The sequence below is a fragment of the Manihot esculenta genome, chromosome 3, assembly GCF_001659605.2.
Source record: "Manihot esculenta cultivar AM560-2 chromosome 3, M.esculenta_v8, whole genome shotgun sequence".
NCBI lineage: Eukaryota > Viridiplantae > Streptophyta > Magnoliopsida > Malpighiales > Euphorbiaceae > Manihot > Manihot esculenta.
The window spans coordinates 9,069,939-9,080,345 of NC_035163.2; positions in this window are offsets into that span (position 1 = coordinate 9,069,939).

Below are 10,407 nucleotides of genomic sequence, written 5' to 3' on the forward strand. Positions count from 1 at the left end.
AATTTTGAATTTTGAATGTGCAAGACTTGAGGCGGCATGTGTGACTTTTTTTGGCTTCTTTGACAAGCTGAATTGGAATTTCAAATTTGAATGTGCATCTTCTAAAGATTTGGCTTCTTCAATAAGGAAAAGGATTCTTGAAGATCTTAAATTTCAAACTGCTCTGTTGACTGCACTTTCCTTATTTGGTACTTTCCTTAATGAGCTGAATCTTGATTTTGAATTTTGAATTCTCTTAAGGATTTGAAATTTGAATTTCAAATTATTTTCCTTATTTGGCTCCTTTCAGTTGCACTTGGCATGCTTGCTCTCCTTTGCTCCATTTTAAGCAGTTTTAGGGGCATTTTCACCAAATTGTCTCTTTACACCATTTTCTGCAGAATAAGATTAAAATCATAAAATTAGGCAGAAAGAGTGTAAATTAACATCAATAACATCATGATAATATGGTCTAAATTATGCTCTATCATTCATCAAGTGAAAAGAATCCCACAAGGCGACAAGTTCGTCAAGGGAAGAAGAATCCTACAAAGCGACAAGTTTGTTAAGGGAAAAAGAATCCCACAAGGAGACAAGTTCATCAAGGGAAAAATTAAGGCACATCATTACCAGAATTCTACAAAGCGACAAATTCATCAAAGAAAAAAATCAAGGCAACTCATTGCCAAAATCTCATAACATGACAAGTTTGTCAAGAGAAAAATCAAGGCAAATCATTACCATAATCCCACAAGGCGACAGATTCATTAAGGAAAAAATCAAGGCAATTCATCGCTATAATTCCTCAAGGTGATAGGTTCGCCAAGGGAAAAATCAAGACAATTCATTGGCATAATTCCACAAGGCGATAAGTTCGTCTAAGAGAACCACCAAAGCAATTTATTATCAAAAATTTATAATGCAATAAGTTCATCAAAGGAAACCATTGAGTCATTTCATTGCCAGAATTCCACAAAGTAACAAGTTCGTTAAAATCAACTATTGAGGTGTTTTTCGTTAAAATCAACTATTGAGGTGTTTCTCGTTAAAATCCCGCAAGATAATAAGTTCGTCAAATGTAACCATTCAGTATCAAACCTAAATATTCGAAAACTAGAGGGGGCTAATGATGTAGATTAATATTGAAATATATTAAATTCAAGTTTTAATAATCTAAATCACGTCAAACTTCTAATAAAGTGGTAGAATTTTAATCACAATAGAATATTATCCATATTAAATATTATCCTTATCAAATAGGATTCTATACCTTATCATATCTAGGATTCTTTATCCTATCTTATATAGAATTCTACATCCTGCATTAAATATAACTCTATCATCTCATACACTTCTAACAATATCCAAACTCTATTCAATATGCTATATAAAGAGCTCACAACCTAGATAACCAGGTATGTTATTCTCTCAATAGTCAATTCGATTATTCATTCAGTACTCATATTGACTTAAGCAACGAAGAGGTTGCCAAGTTAGTCCACCTGATGTTCTCTCTTATTTTGTAGGTTCATACCAAAGAAATATGATGTGTACAATATCAAATACATATGCATGGTTAAAGTACTTTCATGGTTAAAATTATTTTGATATATTTATTATATGAATTATTTATTTTATTTGAATCATCTATTTCACTTGAATTTTATTTAAATGATTTAATTGAAAATTAAGCACCACTAAAAAAATTACTTAGCATGTAGGAATTTATTTTTCATCATGCAGGTTATAATTTCCAAGAGCAGTAGATCAAAATCTGCATCGACCCAATCAGAGTTACATCATTAACCATCTTTGGGTATATTTTGTAAATTTTATATAAAGTTGATTTTGGAAAATATGATATGTATACAAAGTTTTAGATATAAAGTTGTATATTGTTATGAATTAGATGTATTCAGAGAATTTTATTTTGGTGTAAATATAAGGTTATTAGTATAAGATTTTATGTTGAGATCAATGAGAGAGTATATGAAGCGTTTGAATTGAGTTGAAAATTATATTGGTTATTGAAAGGAGTTTGAGAATTAAGGTCGGAGTTTATAAAAGTATGATTTTATTATTTACCGATGGAATTAGATTCATATTACAGAGAAAACTCTGTCGGATTTTTAGTAAAAAACATGAATTACATTATATTGATTAAAATAATAATAACAATAAAAGAACCATCACAGAATGTGACGTGTCCAACTCAGCTGATTAAAAAACTGAGTAGGGATGTTACATTGTAACTCCCTCACTATCATAAAAGAATCATGCATTTAGACTTTGATCTAAAAATTTTCATTTTTATTTAGCCATTCAAGATTCAAGTTACTTTTTGCTTTCTATTATTTATTATTTACTTTTTAATACACAATTGTTATTTATTCTCATTTTATAAACTTCAAAATTCAGTTTAAAAATCTTAATCACTTAATAGAAGTATTCTAATAAAATTTCCTTAATAAACCTATATAGTATGCTTAGATTTTTCAAATGTTACAATTTATCTTCCTTTTCCTATAAATTTTATATTGGCATTCTTAATAAAAGAAATATATATTTCCTTATTGATCTAACAAGTATAAAAACTAAATTTATTTTTTGATAGCTCACCAGTATGCTTAAATATGTGTTTAGTCACTCTTTTTCATAAATTTATCGTATAAATTATTAGTTTAATGACACAATAGTTTGTACAACTTTAAATATCGATTTTTTTCTTAAACGATGTTGTTAATGAATATTTAACTTTTACACATAACTATAATTTTATTATAATATTTGTCAATTTTTAATTTTTCTATTTGTTATTTTTAAGTATTTTTTATTCCTCAGTTTACTTAGTTAGGAGTGAAAAATATTTCAATTATCAATTTATATTTTTTAAAGGGATAAATATTATCAATTTAACTCTATACTTTACAAAATTTTCAATTCTACCCTATATTCTGAAAATAACAAATTACACTCTATACTTTAAACATCTAATCAATTACGCTCTGTTGTCTATTTAACAGTTAATATGTTAATAATAAAGTCACGTCATGTGTCGTGTGTGTATGCCACGTAATATAATATAATTATTAAAAATATCTTGCACTTTTCAAATGATACAATTATATCCTATTATGTGAAAATAATCAATTTTACCCTGTACTTTGAGCTTTTAACTAATTCTATCCCACTTTTAAGAAAATTTTTATGTCAAACACCATATAACTATATCACATCAGTCTCGGTCAACTCTTAAATTCATTTTCAAACTCTTATTCTCTAAAATAGCTATAAATTACTTATGTAAAATATTAAATATTTGATGAGAAGTGAATTAAGGATTAGTTTAAGAAGTGAAAATTTAGAAAATTATTTTAGGTTGAACTAGTATGACATGATGATATTTTGGCTTATCTCATTAGTTGCCTTCTTCCTTGGGTAACACTCTCCACTATCAAATCCTTCTTTTATCTCTAAAAATCTCTTGGCTCTTGCATCTTCCTCCGTTAATTTCTTCTCATGTTCTCTCCCCATCCTACTATTGAGGGCCTCATCAAGCAGTTCATTAAGGATAACCCTAATCTCTTCCCTCTCAAATATGATAACTAGTAGTCCTAACCTAACTGTTTGTCCTTATTACTTTCAAACACAATGGTCTTTATTAGTCTTCAATAATGGGTCACCCTCTCTATCTGAATTAACTAAGACATGAGGCACTCTTTACAATACAAAGGGTTAGTATGATGTATAAGCTAAATATGAATACATGTATGCATCTCATGATACTTAGCCTTTATACTTTGCTTGGAACCAGAACTGTCTTGAACCAGATAGATCCATTCAATAGGACCGAAGAACCTGTACAGAAAGTGCCTTCCTTATCTCTCCAAAAAGGATAGGTCCATTTAAGAATCTAGCACTTCATATTCTTATGGCTTAATGGTACAACTGTGATTGCATGAACAAAGGATCATAGTCCAAGACAGTTCCTCTTCACTCAATAGACGATGAGTATCTAACCTAAAAGTCGGATATATAAAAGGGCTTCCATTTTCCTTCTAGGAGATGTAATGGGCTTGGGCCTTTCCTTACCATGTGTTATATGGCTTTGATATTTAATTATTAGGCTCAATGTCCACTTCATGCTTCTTTGGGCTTATACTCTAACATATAGGGTAGATAGGCAACATATAACATGCTGAATGGGTCCTAAGGCCGCATGTTTCTAAGGTTTAGCATGGGTTCCTCCTTATACTTCGTCTTGAATTAGTAGGTGGCTTCCGCTAGCTAGGACCCTCGACTAATAGGACTCCCATTGCTAACCCAGAAGGAAGACAAAGGTGCAAAGGCCCGTCTAAGAATCCTTTTACTATACCAAATTGGTAGTAGGCATACGAGTTGTGATACAACCAATTATATGCTAGCTCGAGTGGAACTAGCATCTCCTTGATCTATCCACGAGATTAAGGGCTTAACAGTGCTTTAGTGCGTGTAAAGTGCTCATGTAATGCAAAAAATTTCCAATAAAGAAATAGAATATAAGAATCATAGGGAGTCATATCCTCTATATCCAGTGGAGTCGCTAAACTGTGAGTGCACAAATTCTTAATAACTCGTTAGAGTCTCATCTTTTCATAAAATTACTGTGAGATCCAAATATTTTATCACTCGGTGAAGAGCGGAGGAAATGAGTCGCCATCTTAATGAAAGTAGAGAACAAATAGAAGGAAGTGGTTATGCGACTAGCCCTTAGCAAAAGTCTACTATCCTTCTTAATCCATAACACAATGGTCTAGATTCGAGATAGTGGGTATAAGAAAAGGAAGGTATTAAGCACCCTTCTCGCCTGGACTTTACTTGAGAACTAGTATCAGCCCTTTACATTGATTCTTATATCTTGTCTTTAAGTATTTATTAGAAAATTGATAGAGCATATTTTAGTCCATATTATCATGATCTTATTGATGTTTATTTACACCTTTTCTACCTAATTTTATGGTTTTAATCATGTTTTGCAGATATTAGGTGTAAAGAGACAATTTGGAGAAAATACTCTTAAAACTGCCAAAAAGTGCCAAATATGGAAAGTGCCAAAAAAAGAAAGTTTTCAAATATGGAAAGTTTTCAAATATGGAATGTACCCAAAAAGGAAAGTTTTCAAATATGGAAAGTGCCCAAAAAGGAAAGTTTTCAAATAAGGAAAGTGCCAGAAAATGAAAGCGTAATCAACAGATTCTTTGAAATTCAAATTGCATGTTCTTCTTTCCTTATTCAGAAGGTGAAGCCAATTATGGAAAGTGTCAAATAAGGAAAGTTTTCAGAAAAGGAAAGTCCTCAAATAAGAGAAGTGCAGAAGCAAAAGCAAATAAAGAAAGCTCAGTCAGAAGATTATTTGAAATTCAAATCGCAGATCTTTCTTTCCTTATTCAAAGATGTGCACACACTGCAGCAGTCATATCTTCCTATTTAGGCAGCAAGATCTCATGAAGACGCACTTGCCTCTTCTGCATTCAACATTCAAAATTCAAACGAAGGCTCCACCTAAAAAGGAAAGACTGGATAGATTTCTTTCCCTTCTGCATTCAATGACTGCGCTCCACTTCCTCTTCTGCAATCCGCGCGCATCCTTCCTCTTCTGAAGCCTGATCCGCGCGCCTCCTTCCTTCCGGAGAATTTGCAATGTGATTCCTTCCTTTTCAGCATTTTGGGTAGCCTCTTCACTAATTAGGAAGCAAGTATGACCTAGGGCAGCACTTTTAACTATAAAAAGACACATAAGGAGCCTCCACACAGCTTTTACACACCACCTTGGAGACACCTGCGAAATTCACATCTCTTCTTCTACCTTTCTTCTTTTCTTTATTTTTTATTTTTGTTTCAGCCATGAGAGGCTGAAATCTTTTATTCTAGTTGAAGATTAGGTGACGCTTTAGTTGTTTTATGAATAGGGAGACTTGATCAAATATTGTTTAACTTTTGGTTGTTCAATATTCATGCCATTTCATGCTTGATTTCAATATTGCTTTATTCTTTAGATCTACGTTGATTCTTGATTGCAAAGTAATAATATGTTAGTTTAGATGATTTAAGTCCGTAATTGCTTGAATTATTCAAACATAAGAACACTTGGTGTAAAAACCAAGGAAATTGTGTGATCTAGCAACATCTCATGCGTTTGAGTAGTTAGGATTGGATCTCTCTATCTCTTCATGCAATTAATAATTGTTTTGATGCCTAAGGCTCAAGGACGTTTCTTGGCAATTTGTTAATTAGTATTTAATTAGAGGACGTTCCCTAATTGGTTTAATCATAAGGAGAGACATGGTGGTGAGAAGCGTCTTCCATCTCCATAACTAATCTATTGAATTAGTCAAAAGAAACTAAGTGTCAATGATCAATCCCAACAACTGAAGTGGATCCAATTCTTCAACTAGAGCTTTCTTATTATTTATTTCTCTTTTATTTTTATTATTTGCTTTATTTTTATTGCTTTCAGTTTTAGATTAATTAAATCAATCTCAAACCCCCCCCATTTTACTTTTACTGCAATTTATTTTTATTCCGCTTTCAGTTTATCTCGTTTTCAGTTTTATCTTGTTTCAATTTATTTTGCTTTCCGTTTATTTTTCTTTCAGTTTTATCTCGTTTCAGATTATCTCGTTTTCAATTTTCTTCTTTTTCAATTTATTTTTGTTTCAGTTTATTTTATTGTTTTTGATAAGGAAAGTAGGTAAGTTCTCAATTCCCTGTGGATTCGATCCTTTCACCACTATCTGCAGTTGTAAATTGTTGATAACCAGAAAGGTTATTTTTTATCGGCTTCGACAACCGCGAGTCAAAAATCTATTTCAAGTAATATACGATTTAATTTTTACACACACATGGATCAATAAATTAAGCACCCATTTCATACACATCCATTAGTCCTAGCATGCAAAGTTTCTATTTCACTTAAGGTAAACGAATTACCAAGTTGCCCTAATCAATCATGTATCTATGCTTGTTTCATTTCATTTGACTAATTTATACCAAAGTGGGGGAACCTAATTATGCATGATTTCTATATTCATATTCAGCATATAGCAAAAAGTCTCACTAGGTTTCTAAGCATATATCTTTAATGTCCAATTTTATGGTCATATAGCTCATTACTACTTAGTCATTTTCATGCCAAAATCTAAATCACCCCCTAAGTACACATAACTATGTCTCTATTGTGTCAAAGTTGCTTGTAGGTTACTAAGTGAATCACATAATTTACTAAATTAGGTATATGCATATTAGGTAAAAGTGCATAAAATAAAGTATACAAAGAAAAGGAAGGAGAAAAAACTAATCAAAACTAAAAATAAAATCCTAAGTTAAAAAAAGATAGAAAATAATAGAATTAATCCCAACCGCAATAACAAAGGAGTGAGGAAAAAGGAATTCATTTATAAGCCCAAAATAAATAAAAATAATTAATTAAAATTTAATTAACTACTTATAAGTTATTACAAAGTTTTAGACCCATCACCCTTTACAAAGAGTCTTCCAAATGCTCCAATGGGTCTCTATCTCTATATGGACTTTCAGCATGTACTCCATAGGTCCATCCAAAAAATGACTTAAACTCTAAGTGTAGGAAGAGGTTTGGCCAAGATAAAAAATTGAGACATTTGGAGAGTTTTTTTTTTTCTTTATATTTACTTATTGTAATCCATCTTACCATAATTGAAGGAAAGAAAAAAACTGAAAAAGTGATAAATAGAAAATGAAAGAAAGTAAATTCAAATAAGAAATGTAAATAAATTTAAAGAAAGAAAGAAAATTTTATTAGTTAAGGCAAGAAATAAACTCTAATATAAAAAGAATATATTAAATATGGAAAGAAATAAATTTATTATGAAAAAATATTTTTTAATTTAGAAAATAAATTTATTCTAACATGAAAAGAAATATGCATAAATGTAGTAAGATATAAAATTTAAAAAAAAAAGGAAAGTAAATTATCAAAATATGGAAAGAAAATAATTCAAATATGACATGCAAAAATTAAAATATAATAATAAATAAATTAAAATATGATAAGGACCAAATTAGTAAAGCAAGAAATAGTAAAAATAAGCCAAATTATAGCAATTAATAAATCCATTTAGATCTACAACTTATGGGATTAATTTAAAATAAAAAAATAAGCAAGATTTCTCTCTATTTGGAGAAGCATAATTCAATAACTTTAGCCTCCAATGGAAAACTCTAACGATCATCTACCACCTATTTTAATACTTAAACATAAGTCAATAATATGAAACCAAAAATCAAATTATAAAATACCAAAAATTTCTCATATGGTTATTGACAATTCTAACACTTAAAATGAAAATTCAGTGAAAAATAATAAATATACTCATAAAATTATAAAAATTTACAAAGATATTCTACATAGAATAAACATGAGGAAAAAGAAAAAAAATTATATTTTTTGAGATATTGCCATCACATGAGTACTATTATAGTACAAGTTATAATCTACATATCAATTTTATTTATATTATGGCACTGCATTAAAGATAGAAACACAAGAAACTCAAAATATAAAAATTGTAATAAACTTCTCAAACTTGTTTTCAGACTCAATAATCATTTAATTTGGTGATTTAAAAGTTAAGTTATAAGTCCTTGAAAATTTAAATATTGTACTGTATGTAATTATAATTTTAGATTTATTTATGTAATTTTAAAAATTCATAACTAATTCAATACAACTAAAAAAAATGTAAATAATATATTTCAATTCAAGATAATTTTATGAAGAATATGATAAAAATATTTAGAGAGTTATAATCCTTTCATAGATCTGATTGCTCACATAGTTCATGCATATATAGAATTTACGTTGCCCTCAAATTATACATCAAAATTGATGTGAGAGATACCCAACATACTTAAATCAATTAGAAAATATGAAAAGAAATTATTTTATATCATGGTTATGATTTATATATATAAAAAAAAAGAAGAAGAAAGAAGAATTCCAATAGGGATAGGAGGGTTTTCAAAGAATGGTAGAGAGAAAATAATGCTAGCTAGTGTTTTTTTATATATATATATAGAAAAGAGAAGGTGTAAATAGGTGAGAGTGCAAAGGAGGAAACAAATCTCTCTCATTTTTATTATTTTCTATTTGCTAATTTTTATTTTACTAGTTTAATTTTATTATCTAATTTAATTATTTTTGTTTGATTTTATTATTTTATTATTTTGACTTTTAATATTTTTCATGAGATAAAATATCTCTAAGAAACGGTAAAAATTAAACTTAAATATACCAAAAATATGATGTGATTCTCATTATTGGACTCTTACCTCTTCAGATGTACAAGTACACGTGGTATAATATTAAGAGTTTAGAGTTGTATCTTAGGAGGAGAATATATGAATCAAGACGACTTCTAAAAAACTTAACTTTCATTTTGTTTTCAACCTCATAACTCCACCATTGCCGATCCACCTTAAAGTCATCAAGTTCAGGTCATTTACTTCCAAGTCTTAAAAGCCCTTACTCTCGAGCATTTTATTTCGATCCTTTTTACTTCACACACCACCTGTGATGTAAGCATAACTAACAATACAAAAAATGATAAACTAGCATTGCCTCAAGAACCAATTACAAGGTTGAGATTCAAAGGTTGAAGGAAGTACTTCAAGAATTCATGAAGGGATATGTTGAAGTTTTGCAAATTTATTTTGAAGTTGAAAAACAATCTGGTCATTCCAAGTCAATTAGACCGAATGTATCCTTATTGACGATTCAAATTTTGTATTTATATTAACAGATTCCGTATCACTAATTCAGCAGTGGGTAGTTATTTAGTAGTGGGTAATGGATAGTGGCATAGATCATGAATCCATGCATAGTAGTGGGTAGTGACATAGATCATGGATTTTTATTTAGGTTTTAACTTATTATTATTATTTAATTAGGCTAGACTGTCCTAGAGTATAAAAAGCGTCTTTTTTTTCCATATTATACATAGATTATCAATTATTCAACACAATTGCTTTACGCGATTTTTCTTTGAGAGTTTAAGAGACATCTTGGTTCTTGACATTGCATCACGAATAATGTTTGATACTAACTTATATGTTTCTTATTCTTGCTGCTTTTAAAATCAATCAATTATAAGTGTTCTTAATTGTATGTTAATTAAAAGTGCTTTAGATTGAAAAATTATTTTTTGAATTAAGTTCTTTTTACTAGGGTATGTGTCGTTTAAATTTTTAATAGGCTGAGGTTCCGCATCAATGTCTCAATCTCACACCCTTATGCAGTTAGTTTGCTTGAAAAAAAAAAATAATATAAAAGTTTGTGAATACCGCATTTATATCATAAACTTTTTTTCCTTGGTCGACAATAAAGCTAAGGCTTTAAGATCATAAATGATT